This window comes from Vicugna pacos, chromosome 1, assembly GCF_048564905.1.
Source record: "Vicugna pacos chromosome 1, VicPac4, whole genome shotgun sequence".
In the NCBI taxonomy this organism is placed as follows: domain Eukaryota; kingdom Metazoa; phylum Chordata; class Mammalia; order Artiodactyla; family Camelidae; genus Vicugna; species Vicugna pacos.
The window spans coordinates 95995141-96012001 of record NC_132987.1 but is presented as its reverse complement, the minus strand read 5'-3'; positions in this window follow the sequence as shown (position 1 = coordinate 96012001).

Here is a 16861-nt window from a genome sequence, read left to right as displayed (position 1 = left end):
AAAAAACACTATGATTATGTGTTGGAGGAATAATGAAGTCATGCAAGGAAGGAAAACAATACTACATAGACCACAGTAGCAAAAGCCCTTTAAAATAAAGCCCCTTTAAAATATTAGCAAATTTAAACTTTATGCTACTAGTAGTCATGTTGCATCATGAACCTTCTGTAATTAAACTATTTTACTCTTTCTAACTCAAAGTTTCTTTAATTATCACTCGGGATGAATAATTTTCATATTTTCTATGGACAGAAGAGCAGCATGTTGACTAAGACAGTTTGAGAGGATATTGTAAGATACTTTCAAACTAGCCCAACTTACTATGTCTGAAAATTTATACATTCATTTTTAAACATTGTGTATCTTCTATTGTTTTATTTTTCTTCCCAAATGTAATATACTGAACATATAACAAATGCATCCTGATTGTGTTTTTGAAGTGTTATAAAAATAGTTACATTATATATAGTTATTATATATAAAAGAATGATTTCGACTGACTTAGCAGAGACCTTTATAACTATGAAATTACTTCTATCACTTTAGCGGTTTAGGTTGAAGAGGTAACAGCTTGAAGAAAATTTGTACCATTTAATAGGTAATGAGATGTTTTAAAACGTTCTAAAACCAAAGCATAGTTAAGGCAATGTGTTTAATATGCACAAACTAAACTCACAGGTTTAAAACAACTCCTTTTTTAAAATTAGGTGTTAGACAAAAACAATGCACAAAACTTTTTCTTTAATTAAAAAAAAAACTACACCTGATACCTGTAACAATAAATATTAGTTAACTGATCATAAAATGATTAAAACTCATGAAAAATTATTACTTAGTACAATTATTATTATAACAATATAACCAACTTGCTCCAAATTCTGATTTTATCTATAGCTTTGATAAATGTCTTCTTCAGTAAGGCATTCTGGGACGTTCGCTTCACTCTGGGGCTGCGGCATTTAGTTAAGTTTCTCTAGCTTCATTTACTGCTCACAGTCCCGCTATTTTTGTGCCACCATCATCCTCAATCAAAGAGCTTTTTATAGCATTGCTACTTCAATTTCCTGTGTCTGTGTTTCCTGCCACCACTTTCTTTTGGCAGAAACCAAAGTGGAGAGCAGGAAAAGTGCTCGAGACAGATTTCCACCCTACGAGAATCACTTCCTTCTTATCAAAAACAGACTCGGTTCCCCAATCTCTGACTTTCTCTGAGAATCTCTGTTCGATTACTAGGGGTAGATTAGAGGCAGCCAGTTTTTACAATACAACAGCTTTTCTCTAATTTCTTCGGACTCCTAAGGACAACCCACAATTTATCTAAAATCAAGACATTTTTCTTAAGTTACTTCTCTGCATGGTGCTTTGTTAGTTATATATTCCTTTGTCAGTCCCACTCAAGGGGCTAATAGTCTAGGAAAAGTATAATTTGAATTTTAATAAAATCCATTCAAACGTGATTTAATAAGAACACAAAGTAAACAATAAATTAAGAATATAATTTTTAACATGAATTTAATTAAAGAGATTTTTGTTTATAAACACAAAACGATTCACTTCACCCCTCAAGCTGGTAAGATATTTTTGTATTCATATTTTTTTTTCCTTTTTAATGCACCATTCTGATTAAAGTGTTCTTTAATCAGAGTTGATATTTCGTGTTATCAAAGGGGCATTAATTGCAGTACAATCTAGGAATGGAATAGAGAAACTTCAGTGCGATGACCTTGCTCAGACCTTAATTTTGGACTTGACCGGAATATTCATTACAAACAGTCAATGCAAATTCTGATTTCAAAATAGTTGATTGCTCTTCTCTTACACAGGTGTGGTCTGGGTTTAATAAGTACGGTAGAGCAAAGGAAATGGGAAAGTAAAAAGAAATGAATGTCTTTCCCTAGATGTTGAAATACTGAAATTTTGTTTAAGCAGAACAAAACCCAGAAGATTCTACCTTAAAATTTTAGTGAAAATGGAAAATTAGCATACTCTTTTACATTCTGTTAACCCTAAAAATCAGATCTCTTGCTTTTAAAAAATCTTTTGCTTGGAAACATGAACTTTTAGGCAAAATACCCATTGATTTATTCTTTTTTAATTTATTCATGGAACAAGCATTTGAGCTCACAAAATATTTAGGGAAACTATACTCACACAAACTGTACACCAAAGACAGTATTAGGATTTATATGTGACTGCTAAGTAATATTTGCTGCAGAACATTCTACTCACTTCATTAAAATTAGTCTTGGAATTCCTCATAAACCCAAGATGAAAAACAGATGAGAATGGAATCACTTTTATGAAAACATAGGTGAGTGTCCTGGGAACTTTTGCCCCATATTTCCTTCAGGCTCTTGGCACAAGGTTTTGGATCATTTGAAGACAATTCCATTAAAGAACTATTTACAAAAGGATGGATGTAGGTTGGAGAAAAGAAAAAGATAACCCCTTTCTTAGGATTCTTCCCACTCTGGGCCAGAAGGAATCAGGGAGAAAGTAGCTACCAGCAATTGGAATCCAGTGAATTGCAGGTGTGGACAGGGTGAGATGCCTGAATTGGTCCTAAGGTAAGGATGCCGGGAAGAGACACCTTGGTGATCTTACTTCCTTCCCTCCCTCTGATAGAGTACACGATACTCTTTTTTACTGATGAGTCTAGAAAGACTAATGCTGATGCAGATCACTAGCATTTCTCTCCAGCTTATTACATTTGTTTTATTCTTAAAGGCCAAGAATAGGTTTCTAAGTCTCCAGATGGTCTGGCTTTGTAACTATTGAGATTTGTTAAAATAAAATTTTCTGCAGACAGTTTACTGATCTAGTTGGCTTTAAACTTAGCAAGTCATGAATCAAGAAGCATCCAGTCTAGAAAATAGAAAGAAGTTTGAAAGAACCATAAATATAGAGATTGTTATAGACCAAACTGAGTAGGAAGCAGGAAGTTATCCTGGGCATTTGCTGATTGGTTGGAGCAGGGTTACTTTTCTTATATTGGAGCAAAGAGAAGTCGGGGAGCCTGGGGAGGGTAACTCGTGCTGAGCAGACAAGTGCTGATGGGTTGCCTTTGGCCTTCTGTTTCTGGGACAGTGGGACATAGAAACTCAGTAAAGTTTTGTTTTAGTTAGCATGAGTGACTCCATCTTGGGTCTAGTCTGGTTACTTTAACAGACTCTTTTCTGCTTTCTTTCTTTTATTTATGTTCTTAAAATAATACCACCCCCTTTTTAGCCAGAGAATCTATTTATTCTTCGAGAGCAGAAAGACAGGATAATTACAGTTTTTATCTTCAAGAGTTTAGCTGTCCTGACGAGTAGCAAACCTCCATGGATGTGGTGAGGATGTGCTTGCCAGGAGGGAAGAAGTAAAGCTTCGTATCTGGTAAATATTTAAGATTCTGATTACTAACTTGTATTTTCTGAAGTTCTCTGTCGATTTCCCGTCTTGCATCCTTTTTCCCCCTTCTTATACTGAGTGTACAGAAAGGAAACCGCAGTAGCTGTATGTACTCTCCCTTACACTTGGCCCTAGTTCTGCAATATCTCCATGGTTGCCTCAGGCCAAAGAACTCTGATGGAGTTGTTTACTTGGTGTACAGCCTTCAGCTTTTTTGGGTCTTCCTTTTAGTGGTTAGTGTTACTTTCCTGCACTTCAGCTTTTCCTTTCCGTTTTGTTTTACTATTAAACCTTCTTGTCCTCAGGCCAGAGTTATCTTTCTAATACTCAGATCTGAGTGTATTTATTGCCTAAGATCTCTGAAAATTCTTCTGCACTTTCATTGTGTGTTTAATTGTCAGCATCTCCAAATGCACTGTGAGCTTCCGGACTTTTTTCATCCAACCCTCAGCACAATGACAGGACTTGATTACATGCGTGGTAAGATAATGAACAAATATTTTTGAAGTTTGAATCTTGAATAGTTTCTTTTCATGGATGTGTGCTACAGTGTAACCCACTTATGCTCTCCCTATGTAGATGTATAATATCGAAAAAAGCAATCATGGAAAATGTTGTAAAAATGATCAAAGAGAAATGCTTTCTCCTATTTATGCACTTCCGGAGTTTTAATCATGTTCACTGTCTTATCACATGGAGGCTAAAAGATAGAAGAGTGATTTTTTTATAACGGTTTGTTTTTGAATGCCCGAAATCATTTTTAATACTGTTGTTTGTTTGTTTGTTTCATAATGGCTGCTTAACACTCTAATAGAAAGCATTATGTTTCTTAGCACAGTCATTGAGTGGAATGAAATTTTGAGGTCCTGCTTAAGGCTGAAGATGTGAATTTTGGAAGTAATCCATGACCTCGCCAGCACCACTCAGATACACACATTTAACTTCCACACTGCACCAGCAGAAGGACATGTAGGAAACAGAGCATGTAACTCTAGGTCCAGGCAATGCTCACATGTTTGAAAGTGTCTTAGGACAGCCCAAGCTCTTCATACTACTGACAGACGCACACACATACACACGAGGGAACACCCACTTCATAAGCACATTTTAAATTTAAATAGGTATGTTCTGAAAATAGGTTCAGATAATGAACACCACTGATACTTTTTCTCCTAATGTAGACAGTTCCTAGTGCTGCATAAGAACGTGTACTCCCATATGTTCACATGCACACACTCACACATCATTCATCCTTAAAAAAAAGATCAAAATTAATTTAATTGAACTATTCACCTACATCTGAGAGGCAGCTAATTGACTAAGAAAACATGGGAGAGTATATGATCATTATTTTCAAGAAATACTTGCTTGGTGCTGCTGCTTTGGCTAACTCTCTGTGACTTACCTCCAAATGTAATGCCCCATATTCAAAATTTGAATTGGTACAAAACTACTTCTTCCAGATACACACTCCCACTGTACTCAGTTTTATTTCTATTCTAGCAGTGTCATGATATTACAATTATTTGCTTACATGTATGATTATATCCAAAACTGTGAGCTTCTCAGTGCAAAAAAGGTGGCCTATTTATTGCTGTATGGATAGTAACTAAGGAAATCAGCAGACAACCAACATGTGTTGTGGGATGAATGTATAAATAAACGATAAATGAATAAAAGAATAAACTAGACTTCAGCTTGTAAATTGATTTCAGCTATTCAATTCTTTGAAAAGGATTCAAAGCCATATGTTGCCTTCAGTTTATATAACATACCGGCATTGATAGATGTGTATATGTCCACATGCACACACACACACAAAGCCTGAATTTCTATAATGTGCCAGGTATAGGACTCGGCGCTTTATGCCCAAGTTTATTGGCCCTCACTTTACATGCGAGAGAAGCAGCTCCGAGGGATCAAAAATGTACTCCAAGTCATCCAGCCAAAAAAGTGACATACCAACTATGATTGTGTGAGTTCGAGGCCTATGAATTTTTATTACAGACTGATTGAAAATTTTGATATTCTCCACTAATATTAGACACTAATAAAGCAACTCTTCCCAAATTCCATCCCTGATAATTGGATTTGACAGAAGACCAACAATAGGTTAAATACAAGTGTCATAAAAATGCTCTGTAAAAATAAGTGGCTAGAATTCTAATCTCCAAGATACTTAAAAAGTCTAAAAATTAATTGAATATGAAGAAATGTCTCTATTTTCAATTCATAAGCAACCCTAAATTGATAAATCTTCTTTACAGAGATAACTGAGGAATTATAAAGAGAACTGAGGCAGCAGAGCATTAATATTTGAGGAAAATGCTGAATCAAAGGCACTGTAATAGCTGTTGGGGAGAAACAAAATATTCAATGGCTAGGCTTCTTCTTTCTAAGTGGTAGCTAACATTTTTTTGTGTATATATATATATATTTATTGAAGTATAGTCACTTTACAGTGTTGTGTCAGTTTCTGGTGTACAACATAAACGTTTATATTTGACTAAGAATAAGTTGAGCCATGTCATTGTGTTGTATTATCAGCTATTAGTTGAGTACCTATTATGTGCCAGAATCTCTACTGTAACCTGGAATACAGCAGTAAAGATGAATGTCTTTATTCTAAGAGATTTTAGACTTTTTATTAAAGAGATACATTAAATAAGTGACTGCATAAACTTATGATGATATTCTAATATGGAAATACACATAGTATCACAGGAAATAAAAGTGGGGAAAATAATATAGTCCAGGAATCAGGAAAAAATCACTCGATGGAGCAAACATTTAAGATGAAACTTGTAGGTCCTTCCATGAGTCACATATTATTTGATGTCACTCTAAACTAATAGGACTTAGAGTTAATTAAGTCTGACCTGCATTTCTATCAAAACCTAATCACTTATGATGATGGCCTGGGGCACCTGTGCCGTGCCGGGTTAGTCATCTTCTAAGCAGGAAAGTTTGTTAAAGGCAAAATCACAAAGCAGATGTTCAGAATATAGCCATCTCTCTCCTTCTTTTCTCCCCAGCCTATGTTTATTCTTCCCTTTCTCAACTCCAAAGACTCCATTTCCTTCTCTTCAGTAAAGATGCATTGTTAGCTTTGAGCGGTGAAATTTCTCTGCCTTTAAAGGAGAGTGAGTGAAATTGATTGCCTTTCAGCTCCCACGTGTAAAACAGAAAGAAGAAAACTTTGCTCCATCGCCGTCATATTCATGGATTCCTCTACCTGTCTATCTACCAGTCTGCCTGCCTGTCATCTATCTACTTGCCTACTTATCTGCCTACATATTGAGGAGGTGGGGGAGATGTAAAGGTGGGCGATGGAGTCAACAGGAAAGGAAGATGACAAGGCCAGCCAGTGGGGCGTGTGTCACTGATAGATGGAGACTTCACTCTCCCCTCATGTCACACAGTTCTGCAGATGTCTCTGGTCTTTTTACCCATGATGTCTTCTGATATGCTTGTTTCCAAGATCAAATCATGTTTTTTCTATTGTCTACTATATTGCTTTTTGAGGTAAGGCAGTGTTAGAGCCTAGAAAAATAAGGTTAAGTAAATGTCAGTGTTTGTGTTTCTGATTTATTTCATTTTACTTCTCAGAGAAGAGCCTCTTAAATATTCAACTATATACATTCATATTTATTTATATATTTGTAATCTATTCGAATTGTATTTTTATAGCAAATCACCCATGTGAGTCAAGAACTTATCCTCTTTTAAAATATAATGGCGGTGGTGGTAGAACCAACACTGTCATGAAAACAGTGTAAGAAAGGAGTGCCAGAAGTCATGCAAGAAGGGAAGGGGATGTGATGGCAGCCCAGTCCACAGACAATACAATTCAGCCCATATTGTAAGTTCTTGACTGTTTCAGAAATGAGATCTCATTTATAGATATTAATGATGCTCTTCAGGAAAACTGTGTTCCTTTTGGTATGATCAGCAGTGTTCATCACTAATCCACATATCCTGAGGCTGAGTTTACGTTAGGGATTCCATTATTGTAACGGTCTTTTTATGCTAATCTTTGCCAGCACTGGCTTCTTTTTGCATCCTTAGCCTGTTGAGAGTTCTGCTGGCACCATATCAGCAATAGGGAGTTTTCATCACAATCACGTCATACATTGATAGGAATGTCTAAGGACATCTTTATTGATCCATCATGTGAGGAAAACCTTTAAGAAACAGAGAAGACAGAGCTTCTATAGGGCTGTAGTTATCTGAAATATATTCAGAGAATGCAGATTTCGATCTTAAACATTTCCACCATCTTAACAGAATGATTTAAATCATCTGTAATGGCATGAATTTTTCTATTCTCTAAATAATTCATGGAAGAAAAATCCAGTGTAAGTACCACCTTTGAACGTACATGTGCTATGAGAAATAATATATTATTCTCTCTTCTTGCAACTTAACTATTACAGAAACAAAGGTTATTATGTCAGAAGAGATAAGAAAAAGGAAGAATATGAAAAAAGGAGTACAAAACAAATTAAGTTTGACAATGCTGTCAAACTAGCTTTGGGTTCACTCATGTCTTTCATTATATATAGTCAGTTCTATGTCAGAATCTCATCATCACCAGTGGATGGATTCCCATAGCTTACTGACAGGTAACACTGCTTTCAATTTTTTTTCATTTCAATCTTCCTGTTTTTACTTTTGTGGAACTAATCTTTCATTACAGACGTTGTCATCTTTATGTTATTCTCCTACCAAAGACTATTTAATGTGTAATTAGCAAATTAGAAATATATCAAATGGTAAACCCATTCTCAATGCTTATCTGATATTTTGAATTTATTTCCTCCTATACTTTTCCACAAGAAGGCAAATACATTTCTTACAGTTTCTTACATTTTTTTGCTTATTCTTTTCTATTATACTCAGCAGTGTCTTCCCCATCCTCTCCTCTCATTAAGGTAAATATATGCACTTCCCCTTTTCTGGCTCAACAGTCACTGAAACAGACTATTTAATATTGATGGCTGTAGTACAGACAAGGAGTTTTACTTTTAAAATCAGCATTGTGCATATATACATTGCAGGTACAGTGAAAAATAATACATTGTTAAATAATCAAGATTCAAGACATTCATTTCTTCATTCATTTCCCCACTTTCAATAAATAATCACTAGACCATATTACATGTTGAATAATGTATAGGTCATGTTTTAAAGTTCTGAATGGGTTAAATTTGGACACTTAATCTGAAACCCAATTTGGCTTATTGATTAGCATACATCAAAACGGTCCATTGTAAAATGGACCAACAATCAACTTTAGTCAGCTCTCCTGCTACTTACGTTGAATTCAACAAATCCGTCAAGAAATAAATGCTGTGTGCTAAGTTTTATACTAGTATATGTATTGAGCTTGGCTAGGAGGAGAGCAGATGGGTGAGATAAAGAGACGACATTGAAAATAAGTAGAAGAAAGAAAAAAAGCCAAAGTCAGAAATAAAAAAAGAAAAGAAAGAAAGAAGGAGGAAGAAAAGAAAGATAAAAACCATATGGTCCATGCTCTGAAATATTTAAAATTGAGTTGGTTATCTAAACGTGAGCTAGGGAAGTTCTGAGACATACAGTTAAATAGGTGTTTGCAGCTCTCCAGTGCTTCCCAATTTCTCTACTGAGACTTAACCAAAGTGAGTTATCAACACAGGCCAACAGAGCAAGTTCAGAGGGGCCCGGAGTTACTTGGTTTCTTCTATGGGAAAAAGTTCATGCTAGCACTCAAGAGGTCCCCTAGTAACATGTTAGCAAGTCTATGCGAGGTCACATTTACATACTATGATGTTCCAGTCCTACTGCGTCATTCAGGATACTAGAAAAATAGTGTAAGTTGATATTTTATCAACTTTTAGAACTCATGCATAGATGATATTGCTTTGGGAATGCAAGGAAAGGAAATCTTTTTTTCCTTCCTGAAGTATCATGGTGTATGTGGGTTAGAAATGAATCACTGGTAAAGTATAATGTTTGAATTAATAGACAATAAATGAAAACATTTTGAAAATATATTTTTAAATAGACCTTCTAATATTTTGTTTCAGAATGAAATAGTGGGAAATATGAATTTTGAAGACATACAAATCCATATTCAAATATTAACCCATCACTTAATTTTGGACGTTATTAATTAGATTAGTTAATATCTTTGATACTTTCATTCTCCCCACCAGTAGAATTCAAGTCATATCATTGTTTCTTACAATTTCTTTGTGAGTCGAATAAATCAGCATTTATACCACTTGCGAAACAAAACACAGGGCTGGAACCATGGGAGGTGCTGAAGGAATGGTGGTTGATTATGATGATTATGAAGATGACAATAATGAAGACAATAAAGCCTGGCATTGAAGATATTCAATAAATACTAGTATGCTTTCTTTAGAAAAAAAACATATCTACTTAATGAAAGATTATAAAGTGTTGCATGTTGGAGCCACGCCTGGGGTCAACTTCAGAGGTGTGGTGAGTAGATTTTGAATTCAAACAATGAGATACTATTATGGGGGAGAAATCACACATTATTGTATGAATTTCACTGAAAATAAATTCCATCTAAATTGTGAGTAGAAGGAGGGAGGGAGGGGAGAAGGAAGAGAGAGAGAGACTCAGAAACTGAATAAAGGAGATGTAAATAAAATAGGCAATAATATAAAGAAGGTTTGTTAAATTGATTTAATTAATTCCCTTAGACAACTTTTTACTTTTGACTTAGCATCTTTTTAATGAACCAAAAAACTGTCTTGTGGAATCTCAAAATATCAGTAATTATTTGAATATGTAGAGGAGAAAAACACAGAAAGTTATAGTGATAATTTGGTAGTATATAAACGAGCTCTTTGAAAAGTCTTGGGTTACATTTATTGATTAGCAAAGTACACTTAAATCCCTTCACACGAATACTCAAGAGGGTCTTCAAAAGAAGATCTTCATTTTCTCTCATCTTCTAAGCTTTACGGCTCTTTGAAGAAATGTTAGCTCTGATACATAAAGTTATCTTTAAGACAGGTTTGTTGTCCTGTGAGAGTAAGTTCCCCTGAAGGAAACACCACAGATCATATGCCATGATATTAAGAGCTTATCTCCTGAAATTTGCCAAGAGGATATAAGAAATGTGTGTTCCCCTCTTAAATAAACTAGGAGGTGTTCATTCTAATGCAGAAAATAAGCCAGACTGCATTTTAGACTGCGGAAATAAGATAGAGAGCCTTCTTTTTTTCTTCTTTTACTTTTTTTATTTTCTAAGTCACTTTTTAAAGTAGAATTTTTTTGTAGATGCATAGAAATTTTATGTTGTTAAAACATCTAAAAATCCTGAACTAAAAGGAAGAATTTTTTAACATCTTTTAGCCAATTATAGGGAAAAGCCATTCTTAAGCTTTATATTTTAGTTATGTGAAAACTGGTTATTTGGCACCGCCCTCTCTCTCTTACACTCACATACACACCCACACACACACCTGTCACCTGTCATCTGTACATATCTGATACTATTATATTATATTATTATAAATATTGTACAACTATATTAATATATACGTGTATATGTGTGCTTGTGTTGCATTCTTTTCTTTGCCACAGCACTACAAGAATAATTCACTAAAATACATTTCTTACTTCTGATAAGTCTTTTCAGTAGTAGTTCTGTTACTAAAATTAAAGTTTATTATAAAATTATTAACAAGGTATCTGAAAAGTTATGCTTTAATTTTGAATTAATAGAATTTGATTTGGATGATCTTTTTAAAAAGTTATTGCTTTACTCTTAAAATACTTTTTGGATTGAAATTGAATACTACAAATTGGGAAAGAGCATCCTTAATTAATATGAAAATTACCAAAAGGGAATAAAGTTATCTAAGTTTAAAAGGTTTAAAAGTAACTTAAATGTATACAATTTTTCAGAATACATTTTCTTCAGCTAACATTTGAAATACTTCATGAATTTGAAAAATATAAATATTAAGTCATGCAACCTGTTGGAGTGAGCTTATTTAAGTTTTTGATATCAGAGTTCCTTCTTATAATATGAATATTTTATTGTCCCAATTTAATCAACATTTTTTCTTATATTTTTTATATGATGCTACTAATAAAATATAATTTTGATAATATTATTAATACTATGTGAGGACCCATTTTTCACAAGATATTGTTCTAGAAATAGACAAGAATGAAAAAAATACAAGGTTTAGTACATTTAAAGGTGTATGCCTAATGGAGAAAAGAAATACCTAAATGAATAACTTCAACAGAACATTGTAAGATGTAATAATTAAACTCTGAATATTGTTCTATGGGAACTCAGCAACTCTAATTCATTTGTTTCCAAAGCATTTTGTAATATATTTTACATCACAAATCTGAGACCTTTTTGCTTTTCACTATTTCTATAATATTCAATGTTAATTGATTTGAGATAAATAATCTTGCCTTTTGTTGGCTCTTTATAATGTTAGTGATGAATACTAGACTAATGTAAAAATAATTAAAGACTTACAGTAATATATAAGGTATACATTACATACATTTATTCTATTTAGGGAAGTATTTTTATCTATGTGTTGGCATCAATTTGCTTTAAAATTACACATTTTTACAAAAATGTTGCTATTTTGATAACAATGGAATTCATCTTAAATGAGAACATTGAAACAAATAGTTAGAAATCAAAACAATGAAAATAACCTATAAGATAAATCATCACCTTTAAAATCTCTATTAAATAATACCAATGTCAATATCTGACACAATGTTTTAATTGTTTGTTGTTAGTGCATTTTCCGGCACATCTATAAAGTTTTTCCAAACTTTCCTTCAGTTATGTACACACTTATTGCATGCAAATACTCAAAAATATCATGCTAGACATTGGGTCATATGATAATGATTAAAATATAATTTTGTGATCAAGGAATTCACAAGCTAGTGAAAAGCCTGTCAACTAACAAGCCACTACAATATAACTGGCACAATATAAAATGTACAGTGGAGGGATTTTGGAAGAGACAAATCAATCATTGGTGGAGGTCTGCGGGAGATTGAGAACACTTTGTAGGGGGAGGACGCATTAAAGATGAGTTCTGCAAGATACATGCAAGTTCATAAGGCAAAAGAACACTTTTGGGAAGAGAAGACAGAGAGATAAGGCAGAGTAACATGGCCACAGATCCTGAATAAAGGAAAAGAGGACACTGGAATTAGAATTATGTTAAAATTAAATGAATGTTTAAGAGAAGGTCATTTAATGACAGCCTCTGAAACTTATCCTGAAAACAATGCAGAACCTCTGAAAGATTGCAACAAGGAAGTGATAACCAGACTTAAGTTTTAGAAAAGTCTCCAGCAATACTCGCAGTGAGCATTCATGTATATCCAGCTGACTATGTTAGTAGCATTTGAATTTTTTTTAGAAATACATCTCGGTTGTTGGATGTTTTGGAAAAAAGGAATAAAAAATATTGCCTTGAATTGTAGTGTTTTCTACACTGTCATAAGATATAAGCTCCCTGAGGATGATGATCATAACTTTTATTTCACATAGAGTATCTTACGAAATAAAATATTAAAGACTGGGTGTTGAGCTAATTGACAGTCACCCTTGCTGGGGATGTTAGGATGCATGCCAGATTACATGGAACGCAGTTTCAATGTGAAATAGTCTCTCTTTGTGGATGCTACTGTTCTTTTCCTTAGCAACCACTGGTTTTACTGATTTCTATTTTAGCCTTAAAGAAAAAAAAAACTAAAGAAACATTAATTATAAGCATCTCGGGAAGATAAGAAGATGAATTGACTTTTCTGCATCCACATACCAGTATCTCAGAGGTAAAATAAAGTATTTTTCCCCTGGTCTCTTTTACAGGGGATTATTTTGTAGAAGTCCAATGCTACCAAGAAATTGGTAGTGTTTATTGCTTGTCTCTAATGGAAATTACATTTTATGGGGAATTGAGATTGATTATCCTTATCTTGACAAGTGAAGATTGAGGGCATATACTATGGAATAGTGTACTGTCTCAACAGCAAAGGGAAATGTTTAACACCTTAGTTTCTAAGTTTTTAAGAACAGGATTATACAAAAGGTCTATTTGATGCAATGATTTCTAATTTTCAAATCAATGCTATTTAAAATCTATACAATCACTGGTTTGTTTTCCTAGAGGCAACAAAATATCCCATTTTATTGATTGGAAAAAATCCAATTTGGTCTCAATATTATTTCTCTATCAAGAATAATAAGAAATATGGGATGTAATTATAGTTATTATGAGAAATGTAATCATGTAGTTCCCTAACATCAAATGTAGAAAAATAGTAAGGAATTTATAACATTGGTATCTGTAAATTATATTTTCAGGGTGTTACCCACACCCTATGTTACTAGATATTAATGATAAAAAGAATGCATTTTCAAATACTATAAAATACTGTCTTAGCAATGTTGTTTCTATGGAATTGAAACTTCAATTCCCATTATATTGTAATTTAGTTTATAAAACCACTATGGTTCCCTGTATTATGTTCATTGTATACCACTTAATACCAACCACTTAAAAAAATGGTTAAAAATAACCAAGATCCAGTTATAAAATAAATAAGTTCTGGGAAATAATATACAACATAGTAACTATTGCTAGCAATACTGTATTGTATATTTGAAAGTTGCCAATAGAGTAGATCTTAAAAGTTCTCAACACAAAAAATATTGTAACTATATGAGGTGATGGATGTTAACTAAACTTACTGTGGTAATAATTCCAAGATAAATACATATATCAAATCATTATGTTGCACACACTATGCTAATACAATATTATATGGAAATTATATCTCAATAAAACTAAGTAAAAATCTTTAAAAAAAATCAAAAACTGAGAATTCTATCTTATTCCTAATTTGGAAGCCAGATTTTAAGAATTTATGAGAGTACATAGATATATATTTAATGATACAACTTCTGAATCTCATTATATAGTCTCATTGTTTCACTGTCAAGACAACTAGGGTTTAAATATAATACCAAAGTTTTGCAAATATGAATTGAGATAATTTTGAACAGACAGATCTTATGATCTAGAGGCATAGGAAAAGACTGACTTTCATGAAGATATTTTCATACTGTCACTTGAGTAATTTCTTGCATTCTAAAAAGGGTTTTCAGCTAGACCATATCAACCCTCAGAGGAGGAAATCCTATTTTACAATCATTTAGTGACTTTATTTATTATTATTATTATTGTTGTTGTTGTTGTTGTTATTATTATTATTATTATTTAGTTATCGACTTGCAGTCCATCTGACAACTTATATCTAACATAGCGTATTTTGACATAGGAGAGAGCAGTTAAGCTTGAAGCATGAAACATTGCCTAAAGAAGGTTCCCCTGGTTGGGCACTGTGTACCCAAAATGTAGTAATAGAGAGCTCTGCCACCAAGAGGGGATGAAAACAAGGGTCACAAAGGTAGGTCAGAAGCACTGTAGGAACGTGGTAGAGGGACACTGATTACCTGGACTTATTTCATGATCTTTGCCCAAGGCAGGGTTTAACCTCAGGTAGCAGTAAGTATGTTCTCATCAATGTTTCATGAGAAGTCATCTATAGCATTCAGTTAATTTGCTTCACCTACAAGAGTGGTTCCTTAGTTATCATTGTAAATATAATATCTGAATATATAACATATAAGGTCATAGAGAAAACTGGACCTGTGGGAAATAGTTTGGCTTAATAGCATTTTATCTGCAAGATCAATGTACAAATCTCTTTAAATTTAAATTATTGACCATCTTTATGTTATTAAATATTTATACATTGTCTGAAGGGGAAGATTTATTGACTATTTATACAATTCAAGCTTAAGGTAATTGCATTATACAGTAGGATATACATTCATTTTTTAAAAAAATCTTTTATGTGAAATAGATATGTATTTTTGAAATAGAAGAAACTGTATTTGTTACTTTTTTACTAAGCAATGTCAGCTTGAAATCCAATTTATTTAGAAGTGTATACTGAATAATATATTAACTAATACAAAATTTTGATATTGAAAAGGAGCAAAAAATGTATGCTATCTTTCACAGAACTTCAAAGAGAATTTGTCACAATGCTATTTTTTAAATTGTAGTTTACAATTTTAAGTTATAATATTGATGACATAGTTTTAATAGATCAGCAGACTTTAGAGATGTGGGTGTTGCATTTGTATATTGTGACAAGAAATAGCAAAACTAGACTTTGCATACAATAGGTAGACTTGTTTAAAGTTAAGTTAGTACAGATGTTATTTTAAACTTCACATGTCCACAGAATGAACTCAATAAATATTTGTTGAATCAAAGTATACATAATTTCTAGATGAAAACATTTTATCTAGATTTTGCTTCATAGGAACTGCTAATACTAAATGATAATACTACAGCATTAAAATTAGAATTATATAATGTAAAGGCAGTATGTGATTTCACCATTATTGTCAGAGTTTATGAGATTAGGCATTTCATCCTTCGTTCCAGTTACCAGCTCAGAGCCTGATTACTCCTTACTTTCATTTATGAATCTGAATAAATGTAGAACTGACCAGTAGCTACTGCCTATTCGACTTTATCCATCACCACTGCTAATGATTATCTGGCTCTGAGGATTAAGTCTATCCCCTTCACAATGCCCTTTCCTGTACTTTGTGAATGCATTAGCCCCTTTGACCTTTCCTTACTGATCAGGGGACACAGTTTTAAGTTGCAGATTGGGAGCAATCCTTTATTTCTTTGATGTTTTCAAAGCAATTGAATAATTTCACGCTGAGTATAAAGTAACTGAGGTAAAGACTATTTCAAGATATGTGAACTAAAAGGTGGGAAATGGATGATGGATAATGTTCCTTGTTAATTATGTATCTAGTTCACTCCTACTTACACAACCGTTCTGTCCTAAGAAATTTTGTGCGCTAAAAGATTCTTGTAATTTCAAATAGAATCTCAAATAAGATTTCTAATAAAAATTATGTATGGTACACCATGAATCACAACAAATCAAGGATATCAATATAATGACTAATCTTTTTATGTAGAAAGAGATTTTGAAATTAAACAAGCAAAGGCAACATGTAAAAGGTAGTGTTTGCAGCAAGTAGTGGAGAACAACTGACAGATTTTATAGGACAGACATAGAGATTCCATTTTTCACTTTTTGGGTCACTTGGGTGGGGTATTTAATCTTTAAACGTCAGTGTCTTCTGTACAATGAAGACAATCATGCAAACCTCACAAGCTGCTATTCATAGTAAATACTGCAGTATACACAAAGCACCTGCATGGTGCCTGGCACATAAGTAGGTGCTTGTGGAATGACTGCTCTCTTGTTTCTTCTTTTTCAATCTTTACCTGGTGAGTCTAACATTTTTCAGTATTTTAAACCTATCTGTAGGTGTCATTTTGTAATT